Here is a 14759-nt window from a genome sequence, read left to right on the forward strand (position 1 = left end):
CTTGACTTGTTAGATTCCTATGAGACATCTAGACCCTTAAGGTCGTCTGGAACGGGTCTTCTGCATGTTCCAAGAACAAGAACCAAGCAGGGTGAGGCAGCATTTAGTTATTATGCTCCTCACCTCTGGAACAAGTTACCCGAAGGTCTGAAGTATGCTCAAACCGTTAGCTCATTTAAATCAGGGCTAAAAACGCTTTTGTTTAGCACTGCATATCCATAACTGTCTATATATTTCAATCTACCTGCCTTCTATTCCTCTTGTGCTTATCTCCATTGCTGATTTCAATGATTATTATTATTAGTAGTTTTTGCTTTATTTCTATTTTTGTTTTATTTTTATTTATTTATTTTTATTCTGTGATTAAATGCGATCTTCTGTCTTGGTTTTTACGTTGTGTTGATTTAAATGTGATTTTTATGGTTTTCATGTGATGTAAAGCACTTTGAATTGCCTTGTGTTGAATTGTGCTATATAAATAAATTTGCCTTGCCTTGCCTTGCCTTACCATTATTAAGTTAATTATTTTCATCATGTTCATACATTTATTTACATTTACCCCTTTTCACTTGCTAAATGTGCCAGTCCATTTTATTCCCCCTCAAATGCATGTTTGAATGACTGATGACCCCCCCCCACACACACACACACACACACTCACAGCCCCAGCCCGATGCCATCTTTATTTTTGCATTCCTGGATAGTGAAGAAATCATTAACAAGTTTAATATTAATTTGGTTTATCTTCAACTATTGAAATGTAAAATTAGCTAATAAATAATAAATACGTTTACAAAATGTTTCTTTTGTAGTTTTTTTTTTTTTTTGAGGTTTGAAGGGTTGAAGGTTTGACTCGAACGGTGTAACACCTGAACCAATACTTTTGAAAGTCAGTATAAGTCAGTACAGATTTATTTTGCATTGATCATTTAGCCTATTAATTAATTAGGTTCATATTCGTGAGAAATCTAGCCCTGACCCCCGTTCACTCAATCTGTTTGGTCTTATCAATGTCCCGTCCCCAGGAAAAAATGTACATGCAGGTTATGCTGTTAAATATTTTCTACCAATGTTGATACCAAACCTACGCCCTTGGTCAGGGCCAGGGGTGAAAGTGGGCCAGAACGGTCAGGAACGCAGTTCGGGAATAAGATCCAGGGCCAGAACACAGTTCCCGTAGAAGATTCAGGGCCGGAATGCTGTTCCAGCATAAGATTCAGGGCCGGAATGCTGTTCCGGTACATGGTGCTTTGATTCCGAAAATACGGACGGCATGGAGGTTTCCCCAGCTGCTGCAGTTATCTGAGTCTGACGATGTTGAGTCATGTCAATGTGCGAATGCACGCAGCAAAGCAAAACGCCTGGACTTATTTATCTGTTCAATTGGCTGACATACTGACATGTGATCAGCAGAGATGGTTAGCTCTGATTGGTTCAAATGTGCATGTTTTCTGGAACAGAAAAAAAAAGCTTGTTGAATTGATGCTAAAAAAAAAGGGCAATGCAACATAAAATGGAGCAAATCTTTAAGGCCAACAAAAGAGTTGAGGAGGCTTATTTATCATATTTAGTTTTATTTGCTCTAATGGGGAGGTTCAAAACATATTAGCTGTCAATGTACACTTTGGATTTATATTTGTTCATTTATCTTAGGCTACTTTTTCATTTCCTTATGATTTAAAAAAGTCATTGTTTGCGCAATCTTCAAAATATATTCCACTTAACTCTGCATAATATAAGTCATTTGTACTTATTTTCCTGAATGTATGTTACTTATATCTTTATTATAAAAAAAAAAAAAAGTAAATGTTTACATTAACTTCAATTTTAATATATATGCTATGTTCTTAAGTAGTTAAAATTGAGATTATGCATTTAGTATATGAGGAAATGAGGGAAATTAAACATTAGGAGATGGAGGTTGGGGCTATTGCTGTTTTTGTTAACTTTTTTTTGCAACTCATTGAAAAAAATACAATTTTGAATGAAGAATAAAACAATTTCTGGCTCAGTGATGACCTTCATGTCTGGGAGTTCCGGCAAGAAATTCTAGCCACTTTCACCCGTGGTCAGGGCATATCCTGAACTGGTTGTCATCAAATTGCTGGACACATATAGAGCACATGCTTCGACTTCGTAGATGCTGAATTTGTGTATATCCACCTGCTATTCACCCCATACTGATTAGACCCACATAATGCTGAAAGCGTATCTTATCAGCTTTATTGGACATGCATGAAGCCAATTACAACTCTCAACAAACATGTTTATCATTGTTTTTAAATTTGTTACGTCGCTGCATTACAGTTTTACACTCAGTTTCTTTGCAGTGGCTCTGGAGCTCAAAGTACAGTGTTCCTCAGGTTCATGGAAAACTTGGACACTTTTGATTGACATTTGTACTGTCTATGCTAATGAATTCAGTCACAGCTGCAATGTTTCACAGGTTTTCCGACAAGTGTCTTTCTGTCGCCTCAACTGTCTCTCACTCAATTTAAAAGTTAATTACCCTGTCCCTCATGAATGAGTGAATGCGCTTCACTAATGGTATGTATGTTCACCAGAAAGTAGACCGATAATTACTAGAATTGCAAGATAATACAACATGCAAGGCAGCTATAATCGCTCTATCCGCAGCTACCATTAGCGCTCTGTACCGTGCGACCTCACAATTGTTTAATATTGACGGTCTCTTCCATTCTCTCATCTCACGGCTTGCATCCGTCCAATCCTGTTTAAACATTTGATTAGCTAACTTTTATTTGTTATTGCCTTCTGAACTGGTCTCTTGTGAATTATGCCGCAGCCTGAGGGGAGGCTTATTGGATAATGAAAAACTTTAAAATGCTAAGTTTTTACAAAATAGTCTTGAGTTTTCTGCTTTTATTTAGCTCTATGTGCTATCCGGAGCTATAGAGTTTGTTACGGTATCTTTACTACAATTTCCATGCTTGACTTTGTGCCTGCCTAAGGTCATTTCCCGTCACTGAGATTGAAGGTGACCATCCCATCACTGTCATCTCCCCTAGGTGAATCTGGTGATCTTCACCAGGGATTGTTGGGAGTCCTCTTTTATAACCCATGTAATGGTTGACACAGATTCCCTCTGACTTTTATGGCTGACGAAAGGAGAAATAGTTCATTTATTCTCGCGGCGCTCCCCCCTTTACCCTTTTCGTCCAGACTTCTCGCACCTTTTGTATACCTTTCTTTTTTTGTCCTGTTGTTGTAGGGTTTTTTGTAAGGACATGTGTAGTAATGATTTTAGAACCGGACACTAATGCTAATACAAATCATAGGCGGAGTTTGAATTTTGGGCCGGGGGGGCACAACATGTTGATGACCCCAAAACGCAGTGTCAGCAATAAAATGAACTTACAAAAATATTTATAATATTAAGTTGAGAATGAACGGGGTTTTTTTCCCCATCATTCTTGAGTGGAATTCTAAATCAAGTATACGACAGCTATACTTTTCGCCAAGATTGTCTTCCATTGAATAGGGTACGCCCGCCGGTGTCGTGCCAATGTAGTTACCCCAGTCAAAAATTGCATCCCCTGGGCGGAGCCCTATGGAGGTAGATTTGTGTCTTCATTATTCATTATTCGATCAAAAAAAATGTGTTTGAATGCAAAAATAAATTTGAAACGCAAAAAAATGCATTTGAAAGCCATTTTTCTTTGAATTTTGGGGGGGATTGAAGTCAATTTTTTCTGATTGAAGCAACTGATTGAAGTAATGTTTTGCGTTTGGGCCACATTTTGGCTAGGACATTTGTGTCTTTATTATTCAATCCAAAAATAAGTTGCTTCAAACTAAAAATATATATTTTCAAATGAAAAATCACTTCAATAAAAAATTTTTTTTTTTTTTAATTCAATCATAGGAAAAAAGTTTTTGAATGCGAAAAAACATTTGAGACTCAAATATTTGCATTCGAACACATTTGATTTTTTATTTAAAAAGTTTTCTTTGATTTTAGCTATCCTTTTTGTGTAGGGGCCATATTATGGGTAGGACATTGGTGTCTAAGTCATTAAATCCCCCAAAAGTTGCTTCAATCAAAAAATATATATATATTTTCAAACCAAATGTAAAAATACTTTGAAAAAAATGTATATAGGAAAGTCAATTACATGCAATGACACTTTTCGGCCATTGGGGGGGGCTAGCCTCCCTTAAACTCCGCTTATGGTACAAATTGAGAGATGTTCTCACTGACCCGTTACTATTGTTGATGATCCGGGGGGCTCGGCAGTAATAATGGGGACACCTGTTTCTTTATTAATTACTTTATTACTTTATTACTCTCTATTTTCCATCAAATGTATTTTAAAGCTTTTCTTTTGCCCATCAGTTCTTTAAAAATTCTTAGCTAACATATTGCTAATCTAATACAAAGTATCCCAATATAAAACCTGAGGTCTGACTTTTTGTTCTAGTTCAAGACACCAAAACATTCAACACCACCACCCACCTGGACATCCACTGTCTGTCTTTGCTTCACTGGTGGATGATCTCCTGTTGACAGGTTATTATCATACTTTCGAGGCTAAGAGGAATGTCGCATTACTACACATACACACGCATGCATGCACACACAGCTTTAAATCTTGCCCACACCACCCACAGAGACAAGGCAAAGACACTTTCATAGTGCAAAAGTGAAACCCCTGTCAATGAGAGACAATGTCCAACATAGGCTTGAGTACTTCATGCCTTAAATGTCATCTATTTATATCAATGTGCTTCTCCTCGTTTGACTTCCATTGGCCATTTACAAATAAAATAACAGTTGACTCCTTGGTTCCTACTAAGAACAGCGCCTTCATCTTTCTAAGACTTATTGGACAACTCAGTGTTTTCCAATGTTTGGGAACTCCATTTTTTTTCCCCAACAAGACTAAAAGCCATGTCTGTATCCCTGAATGGTTTGTGAGTGTCTTCGTTACTCTTCTGCTGCTTTTCCCACTGTTCTTCCTTAAGACATTAAAAAAAAAAAAAAAAAAAAAAGCAACAACGTTTAATATTCCGTTTTACAGTCTGAAATCTGGCTTAATCTGTGGCTAATTTCTTGTTCGTCATTAGCCACTTTTACATGCTGACTTTTATTCATACCGATTCAAATCATTCCGAATGGAAATTTCACATCAGCTGTTTACATGTCACGTCATCTATTCCGATCCAGCGTTTACATGTGTCTGCCTTTATTCCAAAAGGACGTTTGACAACTGCCGTCTGACATGCGCAGATTAATCAAAACAAAGCGTCACGTTGCAAAACATGGAGATCGATCGTCAGATCAGCTGCTGTTTTAACTTTTCGAGTGGAAACAAAACTTCAGAATGACACGCCGTTCATTTAAAAAGTTGTGTGGGTGCGCTGTGCGTGTGCTTGGAAGCCATGCTGCAAGTGACGTTACTTATGTCAAAGTGACGTCACCACGTCAGTACTGAGCATGTGCAGAAAGAACGCAACCAGACACCATTCCGCTTCCCTGTTTACATGATATAATTTTACTTCTAATCGGTTTGGGAAAAGGAATATTCCACCCCTGTGAATCGGAATTAAATTCCATTCGGTTTGGGCCTGTTCATTCCGAATGAGGTGTTTATATGGAACACATTTATTCGGTTTGAACAAATATTCCGATTGTAATTGGAATATTTGGCTCCATGTAAACGTGGCATTTGTCTCATTGACGATTACAAGTCTGCGGTCTGTTTTCATGGGAAATAAGGCTCTTGTATGAGGAGGAGTTTGGTTGTCGTTGTTTTATATAATATAATTACAGTAGATTGTGTTTTAAATACATTATAAAAATAGGATTGCAGTTTAGTGTATATATATTATGACTCTCAGTATTAATTTTTGTTATTCTTGTTAGTAGTAGAAGTTGACATAATAGTAGTACTTAACTAAACTTCTACTCAACCTTTCACACTAGCTATCAGTCCAGGTTACTGTAGTTAAAGGGAACCACGGATAGAAAGACATGTAGTTCTTAAAAGATAAATGTTAGTACGAGTTATACTAATTTGGTAGGAAAACCCCTCTTAATGTTTTCATTTTAATTAAATTTGTAGAATTATTTCAACTAGTAAGTTGCCATTGTTGTTGTCATGATCCGCTGCTGGTTAGATTTTGTTTGTTTCAGAGCCAGCTGTGGGAGCATTCTCGACGTCACACCGGCAGCGAGTTCCAGCTAATCAACACTAATATATAAACGGTGGCGAACCAACACAACAGTGCCGAGAGATTAGTTTGCTGGTCGCCATTCGCACATACTGCTTTCGAGCCTCTCTGTATTTGTCATCTAGTTCGTCAGACGTCTTAGCTTTGTGATCCTCTACCTTGTGCAGGTATCGAGTGTATTTTTGTTTGTCTTTTTGGCTATCTGCCCCATTGCTATTTTCGCTTTTTTTTTTTTTCCCCCGTCGACCTACAGTGCTGCTCAAAAGTTTGTGAACCCCCTCAACATTTTGGAATTTTCTATTATTTCAACCTGATTTCCTAATCAATCAATTCAGTAGGTTTTTTTTGTTTTTTTTAACAGTTGTGTTGTCGAGACTAAATTAAAAAGAGTTTTCATCAACTGATGTAGGTGCAAAATTGAACTGTTTGGTCACAACCAAAACCGCCATGTCTGGCGAAAAGTCAACACTGCATACCACCAAAAGAACCTTCTCCCAACAGTGAAGCATGGAGGTGGGAATGTCAAGATCTGGGCTTGCTTTTCATCCTCAGGACCTGGACAACTCCACATAGTCCAGGGAATCATGAATTCTGAGGAATATTGTCAAATCCTAGAACATAACCTGACGCCATCTGTTTTGAAGTTAAAGCTTGGCAGAAGGTGGATCATGCAACATGATAATGATCCAAAGCATTCCAGCAATACAACCAAGGAATGGCTGAAAAAGAAGAAGATTCGTGTTCTGGACTGGCCCAGTCAAAGTCCTGACCTAAATCCCATTGAAATGCTGTGGCGGGACCTGAAGCGAGCAGTTCATGCCAGACGCCCATCAAACCTCTCTCAACTGACTGCGTTCTGCAAGGAAGAATGGGCAAAAATCCCCCAAAGTAGATGTGAGAGGCTGATTAGTCACTACAGAAACCGTTTGGTTGAGGTAATCTCTGCAAAAGGAGGCGCAATATCCTATTAACTGAAGGGGTTCACATACTTTTGCACACATGATATCTGAGTTTTTCTTAAATCAACCACTTTTGTTAAATAAAGAATGACAATATAACTATTTCTTTTGTTTCAGTCCATTATTTGGAATGTCAGTATTGTGGATTTGGGTATAACTTAACATTTAATAAGGTTATTTTAGTTTTTTTTACAAAAAATCTGACCATTGCTGTGGGGTTCACAAACTTTCGAGCAGCACTGTATATGTCACGGACCCCTTTTGTTAGTCCCCTTTTTCCGCGTTCGCGAGTTTGTTTTGATTGTGATTAAAAAATCCCCGAACTGTTGTCTGTTTTTGGGTCCAGTCTTGTTCTCCGCATTCGCGGACTGTAACAGTTGTGGACTTTACAGTTGTGGACTTTACAGTGCGGTGATGTCACATGGGTACGCTGCCGGGCTTCCACAGTGTCACTCTTTAAGTACATAAACATGTCGTCGGTTCTGCCCTTCCAATTTGAACCCGCGCGGAATATTAATGACAAGGACAGCGCTGTCACTAGAGCAGGAGTGTGGTGTCAAAAATGTTTACAGATCTTCACGGTAAACTATTGTGTGATCCAATTTATTCCAATATTAATATGGAGATAGTTAGCATCCAGAGCTGCCGTGTGCTTTACATATCGTTAGTGAAACATAACAGTTTGCAGGTAGCTCGTACTGTACATAACAGCACACGAAAATGTTGATATGGTTTGCCTCTACTGAGATGTCTAATGGCATCTAATGACGTCTTACCTTATTTTTTCACGTAAAAGCGCTGTCCAGGTTGATGATCATCCTGCTGGTGTTCTCAGATGTTGCTTCCGAAGCTTGTCATTTTTATGTAGTTAAAGAGTGACTCTGTGAAAGTCCGGCAGCATACCCATGTGACGTCACCGCCCTGCAACGTCAACAGCAATGGCGAGCTACTAGATAATTTTTTGGTTTTAAATTTTACAAACTGTATTAAAACGAAAACATTAAGAGGGGTTTTAATACCAAATTATGATAACTCATACTAACATTTATCTTTGAAGAATTAAAAGATATCTTTCTATCCGTGGTACCCTTCAAATGTCATTCTAGATAATTATTTGTGCACAATGGAGCCCCTTTATAATTAGACCACACAAAAAGTTTACTCATTCCAGCTTCAAAATTAGCATAAAAAAAAAAAACAAGCATAAAAAAAAAGAAATGCTTGCATTTTTGTCTCTGAATGCAGTCATAAAATATTGTAATTCATATTCATACATTTTAACAAGCTAAGGAAAATATCATTTCCCAGTGTCATAATACGTCAGAATATCATGAAATGTATCCAGTTACAATGTTGTCATTACTATTATTAGTTATTAAATATATCCTTGAAAAATACACAATTAAAAAAAAAAAACTTCCAAGTGGGAAAAAAAGTGTCATAGTTTTGCTATTTTACAATTCAAAACTTTGGTCTTTAATAATAACAATACATATTATTTATATGGTTCTTTTCATGATACTCACAGATGCTTCACAGAGATGCATTTTAAAGAGGTTAAACAGAAAAATAATCATGATAAATGAATAAAGATGAATAAAGAACACACAAAATCCTGCAGTTAAACATTAAAAGCAATTTTGAGCAGATAGGTTTTGAATTCTTTCTGAAAGGCGGGGAGGTCAGACCAGGCATGAAGTGACTGGGCAGTGAGTTCCAAAGGCAACAACAACCATTCCCGCTCCAGGACAATTTAAAGCTCAATAAGGATTCCCAGGGCAAATTCCCTATTATTTACATATGTTTTATATGTATTATTTGAACTTGATAAGACCCAAATGACAAGTCAAACACGAACTGGACAAACGTGGCCCGCGGGCCGCTATTTGCCCCAGTCTGGTTTAGGTGATCGCATACCACATGGCTACTTCCTGCAGACGTTTGTTTTGAAGAGTTAGCGTGCAGCACTGTCATTTGTTGTTGAGCAAGAGGACAAGGGGAGAACAATGCAGTGTGATTCAAGGCTTTACTGTTGGAATGGCGTGTGTTGTAAAAGGGGGAACTTTGAAGGCGCCCGGTGACAACATAGATGACTTCACCAGGTGCCGCTGTGTCTGTCTGTGACACTTTTACACAATCACGTGGCATAGACGTGCACTCTCTCTTCTCTCGGGAGCAGTCAGACAGCACTGCCCTCCACCTGTCTCCATGTCTTACCTGCCCTAGTCATTAACAGGGTCCTGGAGCCCCACTGTAAGTGCACATGTCAACAGCGAAATTACAGGGCGCACCTCGACACACATATTTGTTTTGCTTTTAAAAGGGTAATATCCGTCTGCACGCAAAGCTTTATACTCATTCTGCTCGCGGTCCGGTCCACCTTGTGAAGTTCAAACACAGAGGAAAAGGGATGATGGACACATTAAAAAACACTAGGGGTCTTCTTATGTCCTCTAAGCTAAAGTTACTGTACATAAGCATTAATGTCAAGTTTCCTGCGGTGTATAATAGGAAAATTATTGACCAATTATTGATTAGACCATTTTAGAAGGCCCTGTTGGATGTCCCAATGTCACCCTTTGCTTGCTTGCCTATAGTGAAGAAAATCTGAATAAAAATATGGCAAATGCCTATTTTACTTTTCAGTTGTATGTTAATCACCCAAGGGCGAAGGTTTGCATGGGGACGGTAGTTACATAACACTACCAACTTTTCAGGATGCTCAAATTGTCCCCACCAACTTTTAAGCAACCTTATTTGCATTATATAATGAGTTCAGTTAAATAGGTAATTTAGATAGTCTTCCCATATGTTATAAAGATAGAATTGACCCTACTATTATTAAGTGACTTATTTTCATTATGTTCTGACTTACATTTATCTCTTTTCACTTGCTGAATGTGGCAATCCATTTTTTTCCCCTTCAAATGTATGATTGATTGGCTGATGACTTGCATTTATTCAAAATATACTTATCTAGTGTATCACAAACTATTTTTAAATTCCAGAACATTAAAATTCATGGACATGGTTCATTTTCAAACAGCTCAGCTAACGTATAAGGCTTTACTAAAACAGGTCACTTCCTGGCAATATAGAGAAATTATTTTTTAACAGAGAAGGACAATACAGTTTGAGGGGGGAGCTTCACTTACAGCATCAGAGGGTACGAACTACATTAAAAAGTGTTTGTGTTTCAGTTTGTGGAGTGAAGCTGTGGAATAAACTAGATAAGGGGCTCAAGCAATGTCCAAGCATGACCCAGTTTAGGATGTGGTACAAGCACATGGTTTTCACTGGGTATAGGGAAGAGGAAGGGGTCCTTTTTGGACACAATGAATAAATTCTGATCTTGTTTATTATTATCATTATTATTATTGTCTTAACTATTGTTGCTGTTATTTCGAGAATATCATTGGTTCTTTCAGATTTTTTTTTTTCGTTTGTTTTGTTTGTCTATTATTTTTATTTTTTTCTCATGTCCAAATAAAGCATTCATTCATTCATTCATTCATTCAAAGTGAGTAGACCCTCGCATTTCTGCAGATATTTATCTTTTCATGGGACAACACTGACAAAATGACACTTTTACACAATGAAAAGTAGTTTGTGTGCAGCATATAATAGAGTTGGTGTTCAGACCATACGCCACACTCTACATCAAATTTGTGTGCATGGCCGTCACCCCAGGAGGAAGCCTCTTCTAAAGACGGTACACAAAAAAGCCCGCAAACAGTTTGCTGAACATGTGTCAACAAAGCACATGGATTACTGGAACCATGTCCTATGGTCTGATGAGACGGGCGGGCTTTCTTGTGTACCGTCTTTAGAAGAGGCTTCCTCCTGGGGTGACAGCTATGCACACCAATTTGATGTAGAGTGCGGCGTATGGTCTGAGCACTAACATGCTGACCCCCCACCTCTCCAATCTCTGCATCAATGCTGACAGCAGTCCTGTAATGAGTCACATGACATTTTGGAGGGAAAATGACAAGCAGTACTCAATTTGGACATTTAGGGATGTACGTAGTTTCTAAGGGGTGTACTCACTTTTGTTGCCAGGGGTTTGGATATTAATGGCTATATTTTGAGTTATTCTGAGGGGAAAATAAATTAACTCTGTTATATAAGCTGCACACACACTACTTTTCAAAACTGTCATTTTGTCAGTGTTGTCCCATGAAAAAATATACTTAAATATCAGCAGAAATGCGGGGGGTTTACTCAATTTTGTGATACACTGCATGTTCTATCAATTATTTATAAATATTTTTTCTTTGCAGCCTATACAGACATTTTTCCCCAGATAATTATACATTAATCATTATCGAGGCCAGAAGTTTTCATTTTTTGTTGAATTTGGCTGGGTTGTGGACAAAAGCAGTCATGTTTTACTTGAAGGAACGTTCTATTTTTATTTATCTGTGTTATTCCATGACTAAGTTTTTTCAGTTATATTAAATTCATTTATTTAGAGAGACAATGTTGAGTGGTCTTAAGAAAAATGTTTATTTTTTTGCATTCCTGGACAGTTTAGAGATTATAAATTTGTATTTATTGTGTATGTTAATTCATAGACTTCATAATAATATTGATGGGACACCTCCCCAGACACTGCGCCACGCCTTTAAGTAGGGGGCCGTCCCACACTCCGCTTCAGTCGGTCGAAGTTGGTCGCAGTTATTCTCAAACGCATGCCGCGATCCAACGCCGAATTTAGGTTGAAAAAGTACTAAAGCTGTCCCGCCTACAAATAGGAAGGACTGTCTCGGGAGTGATTTGCTCAAGGATTCAAGGTAATTATTGTATTTTTCGTACCATGCATGCATTTTGAAATGTTGTGAAAAAAATCAATGGGAGAAAGTAACCATTTCGGCATTGGCGTCATAATTCGCAATATTTACATAAATGCTAACTGCCTGTTTTTATGCTTTTAACCAAGGATCAAGACTGTTTTCAAACCATATTTATAAAGAATTCAGGGATTTAAGCATTTATTCAAAAGAATTTTCAACGTAAAAAGCTCTTTGTGTTTCCACTCGGTTAGCTTTGACGGAGATAGGCCCCCTATTAATAGGCCCTGCTTCCCGTTTCCCATCAATAAATTATGAAGCCTATGGTTAATATAATTTATGTTATGTTCAAATATTGAAATTGAAATTTTCTGATCAAATCCAGATATTTATTCTGGAAAATGTTTCTTTAGCAGTTTTTGAAAACAAAGGTTTCAATCGAACAGTGTATCACGTGAACCAATACACATGAAAGTTAGTATAAGTCAATACAGATTTATTTTTCATTGATAATTTAGCCTATAAATTAATTTGGTTCATATTCGGGTAGAAATGTAGCCCTGACGCCTGTTCACCTAATCTTTTTGGTTTAAAAGTGTACATGCGGGTTATGCTGTTATAGCGTCCCTACCAATGTTGAGAACAAACCTACGCCCTTGTAATCACCGACCACAATAACGGAAATGTAAATGAAAATCTTCATCAATTTATTTCCAACTTTTAAGTATGGTCCCACTCAAAAATAATAAATTGTGTGGTGGTGCTATCTTACAGCATGTCACCTTCCACATTATGACACATTATGATTTATTCTAATAAAAATAGGTTTGTTAACGTACTACAGATTACTTACTGTGTATTACAAATATCATTCTATAAGGTTAATATAGTCTCCTGCATTGTGAACTAAGGTGACACTCTGTTGTTAATGTTTAATTGTCAGCTGGAGTGGTAAAAAGGTTCCACTAAGTGTTTTCTGTATTTTTGTTAGTAAGCAGATACTTCCTTGATTATGAAGTTTGACAAACAGCGTTTCAAAGTTTCATTTTGACATGGCGTTTGGTTCCCATGGGCACTTGGTAACCTGAGGAGGACTCAATCATTGGTGTTTTGGGGTACAAAGGTCCACACATACTATATGATGACAAGGCAAAACCAAATATGCATTTTAATCCGGATTTGTTTAAATATATGGCTCTTTAGCACATGAGAATGTTTTTTAGTTAATATACAATGGGGCTCAACAAAGACAACCGTCAATAAACCTCTCACCTTCACTCTTAATGAAACTTAACAGAAAGGAAATGCGACTCTTTTTACGTCTGATTGTACATTTAAATACATTCCCAAACTAGGACAAGCAAATGCCCTCAATGGCAATTTTGCGTGGGCAGCCTGGCTGGTTTGTCGAGAAGGAAAGAATTGTGCCAGAGTACGAGATACAAATCACTCAGACGGCGATTGTGTAGCTCTTTTTTTTTCCAACCATGACGTCATTCGTTTCAAGCTCAGGCGACCGTTTTGCAAGTGTAAATATCAATGATGCATTTAGCCCACACCTGTAAGTAAACATTATGTTTTTGTGTGCTGGCATCTTTCAGCAGGCGACTTTGAGTTACATGAGTGTTATCTGACTTCCTTTCAACATTATCAGCACAAACAATGACAAACTTCCCTTCCACTCTGACTAATTGGCAGGTTCTTCTTGTCGCTCTTGTAATGTTTTTTATGTTACATATGACTGAAATGACATTTACGGTTGCATTACTTCAACCACTTTGTCACTGTTTGTATGTGAGCTACCTACACAAAAAAATAAACACATTTTGTAATTTGGTTTCCCAAAAACTTTGTTAACGTTTTGCTACCACCACAACTGATTAAAAAAAAAGCCAAGGGAAGATGTGATTTGCTTTAACAACAACAAAAAAAATATCAAAGTGCAACCACATCGCAACCATACTGTATTTATATACATTAACTGTATTTATATACATTAACTCTGTAATATGTAAATATTACATATTGGTGGGAAACAACAGCAACGTTTGTATCATAGAGGTATTTATTCAGTTCTTCACTAGGGTCTCCAGTAGGCATGTGCCGGTATGATATTCTGACCGTATGATAACTTTAAACCAAAATATCACAGTGTTGCAATTAAAGCTCTAAAATGTGTTACTTTGAGATCTCTGGGTTTACGACAACAACAAAATTCCATTGAACAGGATTTTTATTTTTCAAAATTTTTTAGCAAATTGTAACATAAGTATAATGTTAAGTAAAAATACATTTTTTAAAAATTCACTATATATATATATATATATATATATATATATATATATATATATATATATATATATATATATATATATATATATATATATATATATATATATATACTGGACTGTCTCAGAAAATTAGAATACACAATATTCTAATTTTCTGAGACAGTCCTGTACATTAATCCACCATTTAAAGCAGGGGTGTCCAAACTTTTTGCAAAGGGGACCAGATTTGGCGTGGTAAAAATGTGGGGGGCCGACCTTGGCTGACGTCCTTCACATAGAACAATATACAGGACTGTCTCAGAAAATTAGAATATTGTGTATTCTAATTTTCTGAGACAGTCCAGTATATATATAGAGAGAGAGAGAGAGAGAGAGAGAGAAAAGAAATGCAGTCCTTTTTACTGAAAGCTCAACAACTACACTAGACGGCAATATTTAGTCACAATATACAAAGTCACATTTATCCTTTAAGAATTACAAGTCTTTCTATCAGTGGATCCCTCTCATAGAAAGAATGTTAA

This window comes from Corythoichthys intestinalis, chromosome 19 (genome assembly GCF_030265065.1).
Source record: "Corythoichthys intestinalis isolate RoL2023-P3 chromosome 19, ASM3026506v1, whole genome shotgun sequence".
In the NCBI taxonomy this organism is placed as follows: Eukaryota; Metazoa; Chordata; class Actinopteri; order Syngnathiformes; family Syngnathidae; genus Corythoichthys; species Corythoichthys intestinalis.